An 8,890-nucleotide genomic window follows, 5' to 3' on the forward strand; every position below is an offset into this window, starting at 1 on the left:
GGTGGAACCTTACTTCTTGTAATTTTTTGTTTGAACATAGTTTCACTGAATTCTGCATTTATCCCATGCAATGAACCTTTTGTATTCCATCTTTTGGTTCTATATAGCCCTGGCAGTGAAGAAAGTATATTTGACCCTGTCGACTCCATACTCAACTGTCAATTGTGTCATTATGGAGTTTGTGCACGTTTCCTAAACGGAGATGTTTTCCCGCTGGTGGCTAAGGTACCTGTAGGGGACGAGCACAGGACTCAGCGCGCATAGTGATTAATAGGACAGATATAATGAAGGTCCCGAGCCGACTAAGACAGAAAATGAAAAGGAGAGAAGACGAAGAGTCTGTAAAAGACACTGTGTCAGGAGTAAAAGACACTGTGTCAGGAGTGGGATTCGAACCCACGCCTCCATGCGGAGACCAGAACCCCCAACCAGGGAAGCTGAGCTTGAGTCTGGCGCCTTAGACCACTCGGCCACCCTGACACCGCGACAAACTTTCAATTAATGAATCTTTCAATGATAACGAATGTGTATGCACTTGTTTGCAGACGTAGAAATACAAATTTCTATAAGGCAAACTAAACTCTTTTTCTCTGTCTAATCAGGAACTTAGACAAAAAAAAAATACTCTCGAGGTTTTTTTTTTGCTTCCAATCCCATCTGCAATTCAGCGTTATCGGCCCTTGGGTGCCCCGCCCTTCTAGAGGGCAGCGGAGTTAGAAATCTCAGAGATCCTGCAAGCTCAGGTCTGGCTCAGAACCATTCCTCCGCGTCACGCCGGAACTCACAACTCAGGCTCTATTCCCAGAAGGTGTCCTCTAGCGCCCGGTTGATGGACAGACAGTTTAGAAACACTGGCTGCAGTGTATGTGAAAACTGGCGGCAGATCTAAGAGGAAGACGGAAGATCAGGAATTAAAGGGTAGGAACTTTGGAAGGGAAAAGTCAGAGTGAGACGGAAATGTCGGTACAGAGCACAAATCCCAGATCGTGTGCTCCGCAGCCTTGCAGACCTGGTGCTTCTTCAGGAAAAGGCGAAACTGTCCCATCTCTGGAAAATGGTACCATAGTAACAACAGACACTGACATTTGAGTTATTCCAAACAAATAGCTGGGTCTTGTTTTAATCTCGAAGAATCTATAGGCTACACAGCATTCAGGATCAGTTTTAGTTTCTAATCTTAAGCATGAATAACAACCAAGGAAAATCAGGTACTAGTAAAATATTTCTACAATAAAGAAAAAAATAAATATAATAGGAGGTCTGAGAGGACCTAAGGTGCTTGGGGGGGGGAGACAAATACAACACAGAAACTTGAAATTTTGTTTTTATTTTATTACAATAAACTCCTTCCGCAGGTAAAAGAAGAGAAAAAATTCTTCAATGTTTTAGTGACAGAATTTTTTTTTTTTTTTGAAGTTACGAAACAAAGTTGAAGAAATCTCCTAGAAAATGTGTGGGGAATAGAAAATCGGAGATGATAAACAAAACCCTTTTATAAAGTATGGTAGAAGACATGCTCTCACACCCTGGGGCATACTGGGAAAGAAAAGGTGGAAATGACAGGAAGGAGACAGAGAGTTCAGCAGAACGAAGACTTCAGATCTCCTGATGGGACGGCCCATCAAATGCCCCACGACAAGGTAAGCTTGTTCTGTCTATCCGACGTGGATAGTCTAATGGAGTCCTGGAGGTGGAGCCTGGGCCTTAGGACTTGCCTGGGAGGCAGTTCCTTGTTACCTCTTTACTCCTTGTTTTGCTCACTACGTTGCGCAGTCAAGCTTAGAGCTCAGTTACTCAGTCACTCCTTGAACTCGTGACATCATCCTCTGAAGCAGACACGGTGAGTCACAGACACATCTAGATGTCTACATCTAGCCAGACAACTGACAACACGCACATAGACATTTTCATTACCTTTGTTTATCCAGGAGGGGCAGATGGTGTGGTGTGCATGTGGAGGTCAAAGGACATCTTGCAGAGTCAGTGCCCCCCTCCTTGCACCCCCCCCTCCCCGTCCTGCCCTGTGAGACCCCGGCGTCAAACTCGGGCCTGGGAGCAAGCACCTTCACCACCGAGACTCCTCACCAACCCTAAACGAGGGGGACATTTACATGACTCCAAACATTTTTTGTCCCACGTCCTCTCTCTCAGGAAGTTTCTGGAGAATTGTTCTAGCGAACATGACTTAAATTAATAAAAGCATGTGAAATCCCATAATAGTGACGTTCCCACAACAAAGAAGTAAAAACGAGATCTTCCAAGGCTTGCTGAGTTTCCAGCGAAGAGAGAAGCCAGTCTATGACAGAAGAGAGGGTACCACAACAGGATAACACACATGGAACAGGAGACAACAGATTCTCACACCTTTAATCCCAGGAACCTGTCACCCAATGAGTTCCCCTTCCCTAGTACCTGTCATTTTGTCTCCTCTTACCACAAGACAAGAATCCACCACATACAGGGTAATATTGGGATGCATCTGGGAACAACCAGCCCATTAATCTGCATCTTAAATGGGAAAATCTCTTTAAATCATAAGAAATTTCCCGGAGTGGGGGGGGTGGGAGAGGAAAAAACATTCTCATGACTAATAAACTTTACCCCTCAACAACTCAATAAATGCCTTCACTTTTCCAGGTTTGCAGGAAACTGAGTTTCTGGAAAGCTGGGTTGATCCTGTTCTTTGATTCCTTTTCTTTCCAGTTAGAAATTTTGCCTGAGAGTTCATACTCAGTCTGTGATATCTCCAATCATAGGGACAAGTATCCACAGGTAAGCTAGCGGCCTCCAGGACGACTCGGCAGGTCAAAAAGCATTGCTACCCAACCTGACTGAGATTCACAAGGCAGGAGGACACGGAATCTTGTGATTTGTCACTGACCCCCCCCCCACACACACACACAAATGCTGATATATGCACATATTTTTATAAGTTTTATTTTTTGTGATGATAACTGCACCATCTGCCTTTCCTTTTCTGCCATGTGCTCCTCTCTCCTTGCTCTCTTTCATTTCATGGCCTCCTTTTCTTTAATTGTTGTTAGATAGAGAGGGATGGATCAGCAGTTCAGAATACTTACTTCTCTTCTAGGCACCACAAATTCAGTTCCCAGCACCCATGTTGGGTGGCTCATACTGCCGGTAATTCTGTAATTCTAGCTTCAGGGTATCCCACACCTTCTTCTGACTTCCAAGGGTACATATACTCATGTGCACACACCCACACACAGACACACAAATAGATATAAATAAAAATAAAAAGGAAAATAAATCTTTACATTTTTTAATAATGAGGTCTCAGAAATAATATTTCTAAGTGGGAAAATTAAATTGACATCTTGCCTCAAACATATGGCCTTGAAATAATGTCACAAAACTCATACAAAAGCTAATTGTACAACACAGTGGTGGATCACATGTGAAGTAGATGTGAGCCTGTGGTTCTGAGAAGAGAGACAGAAACTTCGAAAGATCAAGTACTTTACTTCCTCTCAATGATACATCTTTTTTTATTTTTGTTTAATCTGTGTAGTGGTTTAAGTGAGATGTTCCCCCATAGACATCTGAACACTTGGTCTTTTGTTGGTGGTACTGTTTGGGGGAAAGAGGTGTGACCTTGTTGGAGAAGGTATGTCACTAGAGATTGGCTTTAATGGTTTAAAGACTCGTACCATTTCAAGTTGGCTCTGTTATTTTGAGTTCACACCTAGACATCATGTGAACGATCTTCATTCTAGATGCAAAACTGTGCCAGCCCAGAGAATTCCACACTACCTGTTTTAGGTAAGGTTTCTAACTAAAAAGAGACACTGTAGTCAAAGCAACTCTTATTAAAGAAAATATTTAATTGGGGTGGCTCACTTACAGGGCAGAGGTTCAATTCATTATCACCATGGTGGGACACGGCAGAGTGTGGGCAGACATGGTGCTGGAGAAATACCTGAAAAGTCCTATGTCTTGCAGGCAACAGGAAGTGGTCTGAGTGTCACACTTAGCAAAGCTTGAACAAAAGAGACCTCAAAGCCTGCCCCACAGCGACACACTTCCTCCAACAAGGCCATGCCTCCTAATACTGCTACTCCCTTTGGAGACTATTTTCTTTCAAATCCCCACACCACCCTTGCAAAGCTACAGGTATTGCTTTCCACTCTCTGCCTCAATCCTGGAAACTACTGACGAATGTTCTGTGTATAATTTTAATATTTCAAAAGTATTATGAAGAGAATGGAGAGATAAATGGTTAGGAGCACTACCTGCTCTTCCAGAGGACCCAGGTTTGATTCCCAGTACCTACATGACTCACAAAAATCTGTAATTCCAGTTCCAGAGGATTCATGTGAACATTCACACATGTTGGCAGAATAGCCACACACAGAAAATAAACAAATCTTTAAAGGGGGAGAAAATGGTACCCAAATCAAGTCCACTCACTCTCCATGCTCTCATATATACACACACACATGCACAGATGTGTGTGAGTGCATCCACACACACACTTAGCCATAGTGCTGGAGATTTGGAGTAGGCTCTTTCGCAAGCTAAGCACATGCTCTATCACTAAGCTGTAGCCTCAGCATGTGTTCAGTCTCCATCTCTCTCCATCCTCCTCCCTCCCCTTCTTCTTCCTTTCCTTCTAGGGTCTTACCAAGTTGTCCAGACTGACCTTAAACTCATTCTGCTGCCCAGGTTGGTCTCAAACTTTTGATCTTCCTGCCTCAGCCTCTCAAGTAACTAGGATTACAGGCCTGATTTGATATGTGCATATGTGTGTCTCTATGGGTATGTATACAGATGAATTTTTGCTTTCTTTGGTACTAGGATCAAACCCAAGGCACTGAGTATACTTGTCAAGTATTCCATCATTTGGCTACATATCCACCCTCTGGAGTCATTGCTTCTATCACTTCCAAGAAGTAATTTTATGAACACACAAACTTTTTTTATTCTTAATGTACGTCAATTGTACAAAATAACAGATTAGAACACGTTCACACAAGTGTAAAACCCACTTGATCATACCCACCTTCCCTACTGCCCTCTATTACCTCACCCCTCCTGTTGTTCTCCTTTCTCTTTCCAGTCTTCTATTTTCAAGTCTCATATTATATTTTTAATGTATTATTTAAATTAGCATATACTCATTGCACAGAACAATAAGTTTTATAATGGCATTTTCTTTTTTATAATGGTATTTTCAAATGTGTATGCATGTATATCAAATATGATCATGTTCGTCCCATTACCCTTTTATGTCAGTCCTTTCTCACTCCCATTGGTACTATTCTTTTTCTATTTTCTTCCTCTCTCTCTCTCTCTGTCTCTCTCTCTGTCTCTCTGTCTCTGTCTCTCTCTCTCTCTCTCTCTCTCTCTCTCTCTCTCTCTCTCTGTCTCTCTCTTTCTCTCTCTCTATCTGTTGAGAAAGTCTCATTTTAGCTCTGGCTGTCCTAACTCACTGTGCATATCAGGCTAGTCTCAAACCCAGAAATTTGCTCTGCGTCCCAGCTGCTATTTTCACGTGAGTTCCAGAGATCAAACATTCTGTACTGGTTTCTTCTCTGCTGCTCTGATAAACACCATGACCCGGGCAACTTACAGAAGAGTTCGTTCAGGTTTGATGACTGCAGAGCTTCAGCGTCCTCGGCTATGCGGACCACATGGCCGGAAGCAGACTGAGACAGAAGTTACCACTCACATCTTGAGCAGCACAGGGAGCAACTGCAAATATCTTGAAAACTCTCAAAGCCAGCCCTCGCGATACAACTCCTTCAGCAAGGGCCTCAACCTCCCCAAACAGCTCCCCAACTGTGGACCAAGTCTTCAAACACAGGAGCCTAAGGGGGACATTCTCACTCAAAACACTACTCGCAGGCTGCCAGATTTTCATGGCAAGTGCCTTTACCCACCATCCCCCAGATGCCTCATTTTCTTTTTAAACCTGGTCTCCATTTACAAGAGAAAACATGTGATACATCTTTTTGAGTCTGGTTTAGCATTATAACCTTTAAATTAATTTCATTCTTCTTAATGGCTAAACCAAATTCTGTTGTACATATGTATCACATTTCTTTTTATCGAATCATCTGTTGATGGACATCTAGATTGATTTAGTACCTTGAATATTATGCACAGTGCATCAGTAAGTATAGATATGCAAGTACCTCCACTCTGTGATTATATTCAGGAGCTCATAGCATTATAGATCAACTTTTAATTTGGAGGTTGGGGTCTCTACGGATTTTCTGTATTCATTAACATTCCAAACAACAGTGTAGAATGACACCTTCTCAATACCTTGACAGCATTTGCTGGTTTTTTGTTTTTTTGGTTTTTTTGGTTGGTTGGGTTTTGTTTGGGGGGGGCGGATGGGTTGTTTGTTTTTCAAGGCAGGGTTTCTCTGTATAGCTTTGACTGTCCTGAAACTTGCTGTGTGGACCAGGCTGGCCTCGAACTCACATAGATCCTTCTGCTTCTGCCTCCCTTGTGAGATCAAAGGCATGCCACCACCACCAGGCTCTTATACTAAATACAAAATTTTTAATGATATTTTTGGACTACTTTTCAGTTTCCTGTTTCTGATAAATCAATCTGTTATAATATTTTTAGAAGTGCAGCAGCTTGTTTTTCCTATTATTTCCCACACTGTGGTGATCTGAATGGAAATGATGCCCATAGATTCATAGAGAGTGACACTATTAGGAAGTGTGACCTTGGGGTATGTGTGGCTTTGTTAGAAGCATTAGGAATGATAGTATAAAAGGGTAGATTATCGAATCTACTTTTAAACTGAAAAGCAACTATTAGTTTCAAATATTTTACATTGGTATGGATTTTTGTATATTGATACAAATTTGAGGTTATTTTTGTTACAACATACTGCATAAATATATATTTCTACTCTTGTTTAAAGTATTGTACCTATGCAGGTACATTTAAAAATGTAATGTAAAGTTCTAGACCTTGAAATCTCCTATTATAAACCATTTAGGAGAATTAAAAAATAGCAGACTAGTAGTAGCTAGTCACCTATAACACTCAAACTTGTAGTCATGTTAGGCATAACTTTAAGGTTAAACAGAGATATATTCTAGATAGATAGGTGGTCTTCAAAACCCTTCGGAGATCTACAGAATATGGCATTTAAGATGTATTAATAATATAAGGCTTTTCATGACAGTGAGACATGTCTGCTCCTGGCAGCACCAATATACTTAAAGATGATGGGCAATGAATAACCTCCATATGGAGTTTGCTTCAAAGGCGGCAAAGCTAGATACTGGGCAAGAAACTTCCTTTACCTTGGCTGACAATATGCTGTCCAAATTGGACAGACAGGGCACAAAAGGAGGCAACTGCTGGACTTTGCCAGACAAGGTAAAACAGTCCTTCAAAATTCCTGCTTCACAGATATTCTAGGCCTGTAGGCTGAAGATGGATGCTCCAACATTACAGAAGAAATTTGGGTGGCTGTTCAGGAAGCTACCTGTCTCTGTCATTTCTGTAGTTTTGGAAGTTGCTTCCTCTGCACTTCCTGTTTACTCAGGTAAAATTTTCTCCTTCTCAGGTCTCTGACGGGGTTGAAGATTACCAGATAGTTATAGTTTTACAGTTTCCTTGTTACCAAATTCAGAAGAGATGTAAAGTTTATAAAGGTTGAGAGACATAAAAGCTTAAGTTGCTTATCAAGAAAAATGTTTTGAGGTCTAAAAGGTATTTTTAGGTTGGTAGCACAAGTTATGATAGAAAGTGATTTAGGCACAACACTTTGGTCTCACTGAGAAAGGATAGATAATAGAGTACTTTCTACAAAATTGCCAAATACAAATGGACTGGACATTATGAATGTAATTCTTACCTGATAATTGTTCATATTGTATATAGTTTATTGATGTTAGAGAAGGAGCCCTTTATTGGACAAAAGGGGAGATGCTGGGATAATCTTTGTGTACACTTGTGAAGATGTGTCTCTGTTTAACCTCACCTGCCTAAGGCACCTTCTGACTGGTTTAATAAAGAGCTGAATGGCCAGCAGCGAGGCAGGAGAGGATAAACAGGAACTCTGGGAAAGAATCTGAGACAGGAGATTTGCCAGCCAGATGCAGAGGAAGTTGGACATACGGTACTGAGGAGAGGGAACAAGCCATGTGGCAAAACATAGACCAACATAAATGGGTTAGTTTGTGTTTTAAGAGCTAGTTGGGAACAAGCCTAAGCTAAGACCAGGCTTTCACAATTAATAAAAAGTCTTTGTGTTGTTATTCAGGAGTTGGTAGTTCAAAGACAGACCCGTTACAAGGTGTGTCATTGGAGGTGGGCTTTGAGGTCGCAGAAGCTCAAGCAAGGACCACTGCCTGCTGATCTGGATGTAGAACTCCCAGGTACCACTCCAGCACCATACTACCATACTTCCCATCAAGATGATAATGGACTATACTTCTCAACTGTAACCCAGTCCCAAATAAATGTTTTCCTTTATATGAGTTGCTGTGGTCATGGTGTGTCTTAATAACAATAGAAATCTTAACTAAGACACACACTAATTCTGAAAATTTTGTTGGTAAAGGGCATATGAGAAAAGGAGAGAAAACAGAACTCTGTGCCTCTTGGGTTCCACTCAGCCTGCATGAATGATCTGATAAGCGGGAGTCACCAGTACCAAATGCCTCTGAGATGTTAAAGCCTGGCAGACTTTAGAAGTCATTGGTCTCCTTAGAATAGGTAGAATAAAGTCAACAAATAGGAATTTATTTTACAACAAAACATTTTATTTTTTTTAAAAAGGCGCAGTAATTATAAGTGCTGGTACACACCTGTAATCTTGGCACCCAAGATACTAAGGAAGGATGATTATCAAGTTCTAGGCCATCTTGGGTTAAATAGGAAGACTCTCAAC

At 41.4% G+C, this 8,890-nt stretch overlaps 1 long non-coding RNA gene and 2 other non-coding genes across 3 annotated transcripts in view; 2 read left to right on the forward strand and 1 right to left on the reverse strand.

The window, feature by feature from the left end:
• Positions 1-10, forward strand: part of Trnaq-cug (transfer RNA glutamine (anticodon CUG)) — a 72-nt gene extending 62 nt beyond the window's left edge. The window contains exon 1 of the tRNA in view: positions 1-10. This exon is cut by the window's left edge and continues 62 nt beyond it. This is a non-coding gene — a tRNA (tRNA-Gln).
• Positions 11-375: 365 nt separating this feature from the next.
• On the reverse strand, positions 376-480 carry Trnal-caa (transfer RNA leucine (anticodon CAA)). The gene is made up of 2 exons: positions 443-480; positions 376-421 (listed from the first exon to the last, which is right to left on the reverse strand). It is a non-coding gene; the product is annotated as a tRNA-Leu (tRNA).
• A 299-nt stretch (positions 481-779) lies between these two features.
• LOC125417679 (uncharacterized) lies at positions 780-8,477 on the forward strand. Its single transcript, XR_007237216.2, has 5 exons — positions 780-918; positions 1,417-1,640; positions 2,638-2,772; positions 7,405-7,540; positions 8,261-8,477. It is a non-coding gene; the product is annotated as an uncharacterized LOC125417679 (long non-coding RNA).
• Positions 8,478-8,890: the final 413 nt, after the last annotated feature.

The sequence above is a fragment of the Myodes glareolus genome, chromosome 14, assembly GCF_982192425.1.
Source record: "Myodes glareolus chromosome 14, mMyoGla1.1, whole genome shotgun sequence".
Lineage (NCBI taxonomy): Eukaryota > Metazoa > Chordata > Mammalia > Rodentia > Cricetidae > Myodes > Myodes glareolus.